Source organism: Vulpes vulpes, chromosome 12, assembly GCF_048418805.1.
Source record: "Vulpes vulpes isolate BD-2025 chromosome 12, VulVul3, whole genome shotgun sequence".
NCBI lineage: Eukaryota > Metazoa > Chordata > Mammalia > Carnivora > Canidae > Vulpes > Vulpes vulpes.
In genome coordinates, this window is record NC_132791.1 from 93,612,590 (window position 1) to 93,625,355 (window position 12,766).

General features: G+C 41.8%; 1 long non-coding RNA gene across 1 annotated transcript in view; it reads right to left on the reverse strand.

The window, feature by feature from the left end:
* The window catches only part of LOC140594908 (uncharacterized), a 57,922-nt gene extending 47,822 nt beyond the window's left edge, over positions 1-10,100 (reverse strand). Inside the window, exon 1 of the long non-coding RNA XR_011996181.1 lies at positions 9,979-10,100. This is a non-coding gene — a long non-coding RNA (uncharacterized lncRNA). The remainder of the gene's footprint in view (positions 1-9,978) is intronic.
* Between the last annotated feature and the right edge of the window lie 2,666 nt (positions 10,101-12,766).

The following is a 12,766-nucleotide window of genomic DNA, read 5'->3' on the forward strand; positions in this document are numbered from 1 at the left end:
CAAGTTTGCATTTATTTGGAAAACAAAATCACTCTATTGCAGAAGCTTTTATCCCAAAACATTAAATCTCATTAGACACGTAGGTTGGAAAGACTCCTACAGATGCAGAGTTGAAATCCAAATGTAGACAATACGAATGTGGGAGGTATGATCATGTGGCTTGGGAGATAAAGCTACTGTGATATGGCCAACAGAAGGTTTTCTGAACAATGCCACAGTGACCCAAACTGCCTTTGGTGGCGCATATCCCAAACTGCCTTTGATTCTTTACTGTCCCTTATGTATATGTGGCTCATTGGAACTCCTGGTGGGAAAGAAAGAAACGTGTATCTTATATAGCATAATTTTTTGTATTCCTTCCACACTTAGCAATGGGTTAGACATAATACATAATCAACAAATAAGTGTTAAATATTTTAGGAAGGAACATGAGTGTGCTTGCCACCTGCCTCTCGTATGGGTCCTGTATCTAACCAGTTAGGATGGTGTATTTTTCCTATCTTCATTAACATGATACAGCCACAAAGGCATTGAAAATATGATCCTTTCTATTTTAGGAGAAACAAAGAACTACAATTTTCTCTAAAAATAACCTAGATTGGAATTTTCTTCCACCCATGAGAGCACTATGTTTATGAACACACAGTCCCAAGACCTGTGTCAACAACATTCTAAAACAATGCTTCACTGTGATAATCACATATAATAAGCATTTGGTTCCTTAAGTTTTCATTAGTTTTGGACATTTTTTAGCCTAACAAAGACAGGATCTTTTCCCCTCCATATAACACAGCCCATCTGGTCAACAGCAGCCTTATTCCAGAATGTCTGAAGAGGGACAGAGAGTAAATTATGGAAAATAGTGTCCCATGCCCTGAATCTATTTTCAATCTCCAGAAGCATAATAGTTTAGGATAAACTCTAGAGCCAAAGTCAAGCCTTGAAATGAGAGTGGGCAACTACCATCTCTTTGGAGAATTTTCTGGAACATCTGGACTTGAATCAAGAGCTTGGCCAATCTAAAGTCTAAGTCATATCATGCAGAATGAGCTACTTCTAGTGGAGAATGAGGGCATTATTTATCTGTTGCCTATCCTTTAGGATTCCTCATAAAAGGAAGTAGAGATTCGCCATGTAACTCCCAGACACTCTCTAGAAAGCAAGTCCTCATTCCTTTAGTGCTCCTCAACCAGGTGAGGGATTTGAGAGGTGAAGGAACAGTTTGGGTCATCACTTTAACTGGGAAGAACCCAGAAAGGCTATACGTCCAACAATGAGTAGGACAATCCCTCACACCAAAGAACTTTCTTGCCTAAATACCAGTAGTACCTCCTCTGAGCTTAATAATTAAGTTTTTTAATTACCAAGTTAGAAATTAAGACCCATACTGCTTATTTGGCTCCTCTATTGTAGGTAGGTCTCTGATCATCTACATATTACATTATTGAATGGAACAGCCAAACATATCTGGAAAAAGGAGAGAATAATAAGTCTCTCCACCAAGTACAGGACCACCCATTAGTAGGGGACATACTCATCTGTATCTGTCATTAGCTGAAGCCACAGTTTAGAGATATTTAGGGAATGTAACAGTGAATTAACTCCACCTTCCACTCAGCCCATAGTCTGAATGTGAGGATGGTGATAAGACAATCTAGAAATCAGCTTCAGCAGAACTATGCCAACAAAAAGAAAATTAAACCAGAAGCAAGTCCAATACTAGGCAAATGCAATGGAGACAGCCAGGGAAATTATCAGATGAATTAAATGATTGAATACAATGACTACTGATGTGAAAGATATTTCTGAAATGAAGAAGCCAGTCTAAATTCTCTTATATGCTGATAGTTACTAAATTGTTCTGCTTATGAGGCAGATGTGCTTGATCCTCTAGGTTTGTATTTCTTGTACCTAAAAACAAAAATGGGCACCTATAAAATCAAATAGAATTGCTCTCAAGAAGATACAACCCAAAGTGGAAGTTTTGAGATTTAGTGCTTGAGAGACATGCCTCTAATGGAATCCTACATTGTTTTCTCCTGGCTCAGGCACAAATGATGAGTAACATACTCAGAGCAGCCTTTAGGTGGAAAATATACTCCAGAAACCCAGATAAATTCTGAGTTTTAAGGCAATGCTCCAAATATAATGAAGTGAGGTTCATTTTGATTAAAGTACTAGATGTCTAGGAATATTATAAATATCTGCCAAAAACATGTAAACAAACATATCTTCATGTATTAATCAAATATTTATCGATCCCTACTATATACCTCTGCCATCTTGCCAATAGAACCAGAGTCCCATCCCCCCCAGCCCTACCACCATTACGCATTCTGATTCCACAGAGCTGAACAAAAGGATAAACAGTGAAGGGGTGGGGACTACAGAAAATAGGAGAAAATGGATTATGTAGGATGCTGTGGGGCTGATTGCCTCCACAATGCAAGTCATCCTTGGAAACCATCTTCCGGTTTTCAGTAAAGACAGGTTGTGGAGGTATGTCCATAGGAGAGCCAGCAGCATCTCCTGTTAGAATGATCTCTCCTGGGTCTGGAGCCTGTGCTTTGAATAGCTTCTTGGGGGCCCTCAAGAGTTTGCTTCACGTCTTCTTGGTTGGCCTACAAGATTCTGTGTTACAGAGAATCTCTGTCTGATTCTGTGTCTACTATAAATATAGATACTGAAATATTCTTCCAGGATATATTCAAGGACATGGTGGAATTTGGATAATACTTTCCAGAATCAGGATATGAACTGTAGGCCATAATAAGATGGCTGGGATTGTCTGCAAGGAAGAATCTTGTATCTGTTTGTATGTGGCTATAGCTGGAATGGAAGGAGACCCAGCACAGGGCATAATACAGGCCATCTTTGGAAGTATCTGACATTACTAAATATTCTTATTGGTCCAGGAAGTAGCATGAAATCCAGGTGGATGTTGCCAACAGAGTTCAGGAATCAGGAATGAAACTAACTCTCTGGGACTTCTATTGGCCTGGGTAAAAATGTCATAGCTTTTACAACAAAGGGCACCATCCTATATACAAGATTTCCAAAAATTTCTGCAGACCATGATCAATATTTCATAGAGTAGGGTCATAGCCAAAATGCAACACTGAGGTCTCGGCTCTCCTTTCCCTGGTGTGTTAACTGGTTATTTGGCAGAACACGTCCTTCCTGAAAGTCGGATCCTTTGGGAGATACAGAAGAGTATTTTCAGGAATTGAAATGGTGAGGTTAAATGCTTAAAACTGGAGAGGGGTGGTGACGGATCTCTTGGGTTGAAGAGGCCTCTGCCCCTTCTAACTCTTTCTTTAGAAGGGATAAAGAAATTGCTGTTCAGAGGCCTACACTAGCTGAAGTAATGATCCCATCATCCCATTCCCCTTTCAGACTTATCTAAAGGACAAAACAAGAACAGATATATCTGGTTGGCAAGCCAGCTGTCAGCCCAGTTAGCTCCCAACATAATTTTTAAATTTCCTAATTAATTCCTACACATAGGCCTACACAGTTATCCATAGGCCCTGAGGAAGAGCCCTCTGCTACATGATATTTTTCCAGTAGAAAAAGGAGCCTAAGGCAAGAGTCTTCAGGTTGTCTCCCCACATTGTAATGTAATAACCTCTTGACCCGGTTTCCAGCCCATATTAAGCACAGGTTAGATTTGGAATTCAAGTATGTCAAGGTTTGGATTCACTTCATCAACTATGAGCTTTAGCTGTCCTGGTTTATGTCAGCTTCCTCATAAGACAATAGTCAGATTCCATGTTTCTTGAGTTCTAGATCCACCAAGTTTGGGTCTTCACTGCTTAAATGTTTTTGATTTTTAGAAATGTCTTATATCCCACCAGTAAATTTATCTTGGTCAAACCAGATTCTTTGAGAAGCAGATGTAGGGGCAGAAGTAACTTGTTCCAGAGTCCTCTTATGAAGGGTTGTTCCACCACCACGGTATTGAAGACATCAATTTGATTATGTGGGAGAATTATATTAGAATAGGCTAGGCCCAAGATAGGTGTGAGTAGGTTCTTCAATTCTCATAGCTGATTTAAAGAGGTCTGTTAAGAGAGAAACTTGGAAAGAAAAATGGGAAATAGATCTTGTAGCTGATGGCTTTTGGCACACCAATACCACAGCCCTCTGGCCCATCTGGTTTCAGGGCATCTGTGATGGACACTTCTATGCATACCGCCGGCATCCCACGTCAGGAGCCTTTCTCAGGGTCACTCTGCTTTGCTGACTTTGAGACTTCGCTAAAACTACGGAACTCTGCTGAGCTTCAGCAATTTGCAATCCATATACACACTGAATTAAGACTCCTGGGATCATCCCTCAAATAACTGGGACAGGGGCCAGTGTATAAATGCCACAGACCCCCTGTCTCCAGGTGGGACACTTTTGAGGTGCATTCCACACAGTCCTCAGAAAATCTCCAGTGTGTTGGCCCTTCCTGTCTCCTTCTCCCTACTTTCCCATTCCTACGCCTGGAATCACCGCCCAAGTAAACCATGTGCACCTGAGCAAGTCCTTGTCTCAGGTTCTCCTTTCAAAGCATCACCTTCAAGGCATCTCCAAGGGTAGGGATATTTGTCTGTTGGATCAGTCAAAACCTCTCCAATTGAAAATGGCAGGAAATCCAACAGGACATATATTTTGATAAATGAGAATGTATTGACTCATTGACCTGAAAATCTAAGGACAGAATTGACTTCAGGCACAGACTGCAATGTGGGGATTTCAAACCTAACATCAAGACCCAGCATTGCTGGGACACCTGGGTGGCTCAGTGGTTGAGCATCTGCCTTTGGCTCAGGGTGTGATCCCGGAGTCCCAGGATTGAGTGCCCTATCGGGCTCCTTGCATGGAGCCTGCTTCTCCTGTCTCTGCCTCTCTCTTTGTCTCTCTCTGTGTCTCTCATCAATAAGTAAATAAAATCTTAAAAAAAAGAGAAAAAGATCCAGCATTGCTATCTTTTGGCATTGTTCTATTCTCCTCCATATGTTGGCTTTATCCTCAAATAAGATCTCCCTCTGTGGTCATAAGGTGATGATAGAATTTCCATGTCTTCTCTTCTTTAATCTTCAATTGCCACTAGAAACAGCAAGAATATCTTTCCCAGAAATTCCAGAAGGCTCATCCTGTTTATTTGACTTTGTCTGGGTCGGATGCAGGTAGGGAATTGGATGATCTAAATCTACATGTGGATATGTAAGCAATAGAATGGGTAAGGGGTGATCTACCAGAGGGAAACCACATATGGTTGTCAGAATAAAGGTAAATGGTTGCTGGGTGGCAAAATGCAACTAAAGTTCAAGAACTAAAGTTCATTACAGTCCACTCTTCTGGGCTTCTCAAAACACACACACACATACACACACACACACATGAATGCATGCTTCCTCCCATATCTTGCAAAGTTGCTGCACCTACTTAAAATACATTCACCACTTCTCCAAAAGAGATAACCCAATTCTAATCCAGCACCAAACCTGGGATCTCTGGAAGATATGCAATCTTGTCATTCAGGCAAAATATTATGGCTCATAATCTTATAGCTAAATGATCATTTTATTTTTTAGAGATTTTGTTTTATATATTTGAGAGAGAGAGAAAAAAAACATGACTGGGGAGAGGGGCAGAGGGAGAGGGAAACCCTGAGGACCCCAGGACCCTGAGATCATGACCTGAGCCAAAGGCAAACACTTAACCAACTGAGCATCTAGGTGTTCCTATAACCAACTGAGCCAACCAGGAGCCCCTAAATGATCATTTTAGCAGCCCCTGACACTCAGTATACAATAGTAGGACAAGAACAAGATAATTGCCATAAAACCATTTGGGAAAAGCAAGAATTGGAAATTACTCAGTGTTCACTAATCCAAAGCAAATATCATGTTCCCCTGGATGAGAATAAGAAGGCTTACTTCCTGGCATTGGACCTTGATTCTTGGTTAGCCAATCTGGACAATCCTGGGAAGTTCTCCCTCAACTATTTTCTCCCATGGCTCATGGTTTCTCTCTCTTGGAAGATCTCCTTGTCCATTATCCTCTGTAGTCATATCTGAGAGAGTCTTAAGAGGTAATGCCTTGCTTAAAAGCTATACTCTATCAACTAATTTCTTAATGACATGAATTGAGGCTGAAGAGTGTCTTCAAAATCAAGCAATCACAAATTGTACTTGGCTGAAGCTTGTATTTTTATTGTAAGCCCTCATTGAAACCACATAAAGTAACCAGCATACTCTAACACCTGGAATTCTTCCTACCAAGTCTCCTGGTGTTACCTTTAGTAGTCCCTGGTGTGAGTGCCAACACACAGGTGAAAATTTGATCAACATTTTTAATACTGCTTAATTAGTATTGTCAACTTCACAACCTAGGGTAGGGAGTTCCTCTGATTTCCACCCAATGCTAACCCAGCCAGTTCCCTATTCCAGAATCTACTACGTGCTAACTCTTACTCCTGGTTCTAATTCATTGATCATTCATTTATTCAACAAATATTTCTTGAGTGCCTATTATGTGTCAACCATTGTTCCCAGTTCTATGGATACGTGATAAATTAGGCAGGCAAGATCCCACGTACATGGAACATATAGTTAGAATTCATTCATTTCCAAAAGATACACACACATGAAAATCCAACCTTATAGGATTAAGCCAAAATGTAATTTATTAGCTAAGATAACTGAAAAGTTCAGGGGCAGTATTGGCTTCAAGCATAGCTTTGTGTAAATGCCAAACGATGTTGCCAGGACCCAGTTTGTCTTCTCACATGGTCTACTGGCTATGATCTATTCTGTGTTTTGGCTTTATTCTCAGACAGTCTCTCTCTTCCTGATCATAAGACGTCTACTGAAATCTAGATTGTATATCTTCCAGGCTTTAAGCCCAATAGGATTTCATTTTATTCACTCTGATTGAGTCATTTTGGGTCCCCAGCCAGGGAACTGATACATGCTGATTGGCCGGACCTGAGTCATATGTTCTGCATCTCGAAGGAGCCAAAACAACCAAAAGTAGATGGAAGGAAAGTGGATTAGGGGTGGTTCCCCAGAGTGATATTGGGGTGTGGTTATCAGAGACGAGTGAATGGATACTGGGCAGCAAAATGCATCCACCAGATCCAGAGGAGTGTGGATGTCTTGACTCACACACACACACCCAGTCCAGGATCTCCAGGAGTTGACCAGGAGTTGGTGCTACATTCAGTGGAGAATTATCTGAATCAATGATTCATAACGGCCACTGAGTACATGAAGTTTAAGCCCCAAGTTAGAAAGTTATTGAAAGAAAGTATGGGTGTTGTATATGCCAAAGGCTGTCCTGAACTTGTCTGGAAAATTTGTTCCCCTTCATCACCCTCTAAGATCTGGGTGAGGTTATGTGCCCCAAAGATACAGTTTTATAAAGGCTTGGGCTACTCCAAGTTGCTTCAGAAGATTAGAGATTGGAGGGGAGGGAGTAGTAAGGCTGTAATGACATATTACCAGGCTTCTCAAGTGATTGCCAAGAATTACTCAAAGCTCGAGAATAACAGGGTAACAAGATGAATATGACACATCTTTTCAGAAAATATATTTAGCTCAATAAGAAGTAATTTAAAACAGTACTTATAAACATATATAATGGAGCAGAATGCAAAATTTACATTAATTTTATGAGAAACCATAAACTTCAAAGAAATTTTCAAGCCTGCTGGGGATACTCAAAGGAAAATCACTTGCATAATGGAGAGAAAAAAACCAACCTTTTTCCCCAGACGGAGATTAAGAAGCATGATCCTTATCTAAGAAGTTAATCCAGCCTCTCTAAGCAGAAAATTCAGTGTATTGGCAAGGTCTTTTTAGGAGCCAGGGAAGCCGCCATGGAATATGGCCGAGTAATGTGCCTGTTCCCTATCCCCAACAGACCTACTGAGAAACCACTTGAAATCCAAAGTGAACAGAACAGAATGCAAGTAGGCTTTGCAATACAGAACCATGAGGAAATCTCTTCTTTCTGCTAGGCAATCAGGAAAATAAATATGCACTTCCCCAACTCATACTGGGGAGCAGAGCATAAAGAACAACGTTGGGAAGTCCACCAGGACAGTGTCCAAGCAGAGTCCAACATAGGATACTCTGAAGCACTGGCACCAAAGCCCACCGACCCCCTATCCCGCCAGAGTTGTTCAGGGGGACTTGAAGTGGCCGAGACCAACACAGCCCATCATTGTCCCAGAGTCCCCGGGATGCTATTTCTAGACTGACTACCTAAGACTCTGAGAAAGTACTGCTAAGTAGAAAAAGGTGTATCCTGGGCATAGCAGTGCCCTCCATAGGGTTTCCCTAATTCCCCTAATGGAAGGGGGAGAACCAAGGTGAAGCTAAAAGGAGGATATACATGGTGGAGGGGATGGGGACCCACATACAGAAACTGGGTGTATCAGGACAGAGTCCCCTGTGAGATGCTGACCAATCCGCATGCTTGTCCTTAGCTCCCAGACAATGCCAGCATATCGTTTGCAATTCTTCCTGCTGTAGGTTGTCATTCCTTTTTGTTTTCCCCTGTCCCTCAATAAAATCGGATCCATCCATATAGCTACGTGTGGAAGGCTCTAAAGAGAAGCTCCACAGAGCTACCAAGAGGGGTGTGAAGCCCGTCTCACTGTAGTAGAAACAGTCTGCGAATGAGGTGGTTGCCCAGCTTACAATTCCCATGGGGATCTTGCCTTGGCAGTTTCTTTCTTTGAGGAAATTGCTTTACGCTTAACACGTGGTCCACCTGTGTGCTTCAGGATGCCACCGCACGCCACAAGAGCCCAACTGAAGCTCTCAGGCCCAGCTTGGCTCTTCCAGCTGGCCCAGGATGCAAGCCAGGCCAATCAGAACCCTACCCCAGCTTTGCCAGAAGAAGCCCTTTCCTCCCAGAGGGAAACGCTGGGAAGATGCATGCCCAGGGCTATCAGGACCCATGAGTCTAACCCTAAGGAAAACAATACTTCAGGAAAATGTTGGCATGTGAAAAAGAAAGCAGTGAAAGAGAGAGCCCTGTTCTTTCTACCATTTACTTATCTGAGTCAATACATTCCCCCCTTTCTCTAAGCTGCTTGGTATTGGATAATTATCACTTGAAAAGAAAGCTTCTGTTCAACTAGTGTCCTTTATACCACATGTGGACCCGGTGCACGCTGCAGTCAGCAGATTCCAGACTGAGACCCACGGTGAAGTAGGTGGAGTCTACGGTAGAAAAAGCGGACACAGAGCTCTGAGAAGTCACATCAACACCTTGCGAGCTGCTGGCAGACATTCATGCCTCTTTCCCAAATGATACAGAGAGAAGAAACGTTTTAAAGATGGGAGAGATCACAGCTTAGATCTGCAAGCCCTAGAGCGAGAGCTAGAACCCAAGCTTGAAGCCACCTAGACCAGCTCTCATGTTACTACACCAAGAGGGCCCCACAAGTGAAAAGGCATTTTGAATGGTACTAAGAATAGACACATAGCAATAATTTCTCAAAAAAGAAAGTGATAACAATCATTTAAAATATATTTTGGAAAAAGAAAAAAAATAAATAAATAAATAAAAATAAAATATATTTTGGAGTAACTTTTACATCTTAGGCCTCCGAGTAGATTTGGTGTCCCATAGTATGTAGTTGTGATCTAAATACACTGACATTTCGGAGCAGTTGCTGGTAAGAATCGCTTTTCAGATATTAAAACCAAGATACTGAGAAGAGTTCTCTTCCTGAATATGTCCCAGAAAATCAGAGCTCCTAGACTATTCCAGACGAAAGATAATTAAGGCAGGTTGATATGAAATGGGTTGCCCCCCAAATTTATATGTTGAAGTGTTAAGGAGAAGGTCTTTGGAGATGGGGCCTTTGGGAAATAATTAAGGTTAGAATGAGGTCATGAGAGTGGGCCTTCATAACGGAATTAGTGCCCTTGTAAGAAGAGAACCCTCCCACACACCACCTCCACACACCTCCACCACGTGAGGACACACCAGGGAAGCAGCTTTCTCCAAGCCAGGAAGAGAATTCTCACCAGGAGCCAAATCGGCTGGCACTTTATCTTGGACTTCCAGCCTCTGAAACTGGGAGAAATAAGTTTCTGTTGTTTAAGCCAACCAGTCTAGGCTACTTAGTTATTGGCAAACTAATATGAGGCCAAGGCCACAGATGCTGCAACCTCCCAGGCTTCCTGGTTCCCAGCGTGGTGCTCCAGTATTTCGTCACAGTCAGATAAGGCACCAGACTACTCGCCCCCTTTTCTTTGTTTGAAAAAGAGAAGAGATAGGAATGAATTGTCCCTGAGGGTCTGGGGGTAGCAAACTATGAAGATTTTATAGAACCCTGATACTCATCCTAGCCACCCACAGTGGCTTCTTATTAATAATGATTCTTTTTTTCTTTTTTTAGATGGGGGGAGGAGCAGAAGGAGAGAGAGAGAGAGAGACTCCCAAGCAGACTCCATGCCCAGCTCAGAGCCTGACATGGGGCTCAATCTCACAACCCTGAGACCATAACCTGAGCCGAAATCAAGAGTTGGATGCTTAACTGACTGAGCCACCCAGGCACCCCACTAATAGCAATTCTTGACCTAAAGAATCACTTGAGCAATTAGATATTTTTTAAATATGAAACATGGCTATAGATAAGATCCATTTTCACAAGAAGGAAACAAAACTATGAAATTAGAGTCACTTTACATTCAGAAAGTCCTGGAATGCCTGGGTGGGTCAGTGGTTGAGCATCTTCCTTTGGCCCAGGGCATGATCCTGGAGTCTCGGGATCGAGCCCCGCATCGGGCTCCCTGCATGGAGCCTGCTTCTCCCTCTGCCTGTGTCTCTGCCTCTCTCTCTCCCTCTGTGTCTCAAATGAATAAATAAATAAATCTTAAAAAAAAAAAAAAAAGATTCAGAAAGTCCCTGGCCACTGGTCTATTTGGAAACTGTCAGAATACGACCTAAGATCAAAAGTATACTTTTAGTCTCTTGTGGAGAATCAAATCAAAAAGATTTGAAGAAAACAAAAAAAAGCCCAAGTTCTAAAAAATAAGTAAGCCACTTTAGTCAAACATCTTTTTGTATGCCCTGAAATAATCCAAATGGTACGGATAGTCCGCTCTTGCAAGCTTATGCTTTTGAATCATTCCCCTGACCTCGTGTGCTCATTTTGAAGTGCAAAAATTGCTTCGGAAAATTGGTTGTAAACACAAGCAATGAAGGGGTAACCAACCGTGAAAGTAATTAATTAAAAGAGTTCCCACTTAGTTGCATGTTTTCTCCGGTAAAAAAATACTTTCAGAAAATTGCTCACATTATAGACTCAGATGCACTATTAGCTAAATCTTAATTTAAGAAAATTATAACCACATACAGTTACCCTAAGAAGCTAGCATCCGTGGGGCGGCCGCCCCTAACCAGGAGAGTGGTTTGCTGGGAGCCCCAGGGTATGGCTTAATTTGGAGAAACGTTAAGGCAAAAATAAAGTGGAAGGGAGACTTTGCAAGGAAACAAGTGAATGCCATTATAATAGCACTTGACACGCACAAAAATCAAGCATAAAGACAACACGGGGAGTAATTAAATTGCCAATGATTTTTTTTTATTGTGGCAAAAAACACGTAACCTAAGATCTCCCCTCTTAGCAAATTTTTCAGTGTTGCTGACTATGAGCAAAATGATGTATAGCGGATCTCTAGAACCTTTTCATCTTGCAAATTTGAAAGTCTATATACTTATTGAACAGCAACTCCCCATTTCTCTCCCCCCGTAGCCCCTAAAAACCACCATTCCACTTTCTGTCTCTATGAATTCGATGACTCCAGGCACTTCATGTAAGAGAAATCATACAGTATTTGTCCTTTGGTAACTGGCTTATTTCGCCTACCATAAAGTCCCCAAGGGTCATCCGTGTTGTGGCCTGTGTCAGAATTTCCTTCTTCTTCCAGGCTGAATAATATTCCATTGTATGCGCAGACCATGTTTTCTTCATCCATTCATATGCCCATTCATATGGACATTTACGTTGGAGCCACCTCTTGGCTATTGTGACTAATGCTGCGATAAACATGGGAATGAAAACAGCTCTTCTGGATCCTGATTTCAATTCTTTGGGAGAAATACCCAGAAGTGTAATTACTGGATCATCTGGTAGTTCCATTTTCGATTTCCCAATAAGATGTATATAAATCTGCGGTAATGGTTTTCTAAGATTAAGCTCTATTCACCGTGTTCTAATAGCTAGAAGACTTTCATAATTTTCCTTCTCCTGGTTTTAGTGAAATGCTTTTTTTCCTTTATCACAGATAATGAGCATGTAAATTTTTTTGCATTTTTTTGGTAACCGATGTTCTGACATGAAATGTTTCCTTCTTGTTGTGATTCTAGAGACACAGAGCAACTTGTGTGTTTGAGAGGCTGGGTGTAGCCCTGTGCACGTAGGTATTTCTTCTTCAGCCCCTTCCCACTGCCCAGAGTTACAGAGCTTGACTTGCCCAGCATCCTTTCGAGGCAAATCAGGAGCTGTCAGCAGCTCTGATTAATGTTTCAGCTCCCTCCCTCCTACAGACAGGAGAAACTGTTCCAAGTCCCAGATTAGATTTTTCTCATCTTCCTTCCTTTATCCCAAGTTTGAGTGGAAAAAACTCCCTTCCTGATCTTCCACTCACTGTATATCCCTTTCTATTCCCAACCTCCTGATTTTATCCTTTTCTAACGCACACACGTGAGAAACAAAGTTCCTGCAGTTGACACGATGGTACGCAGA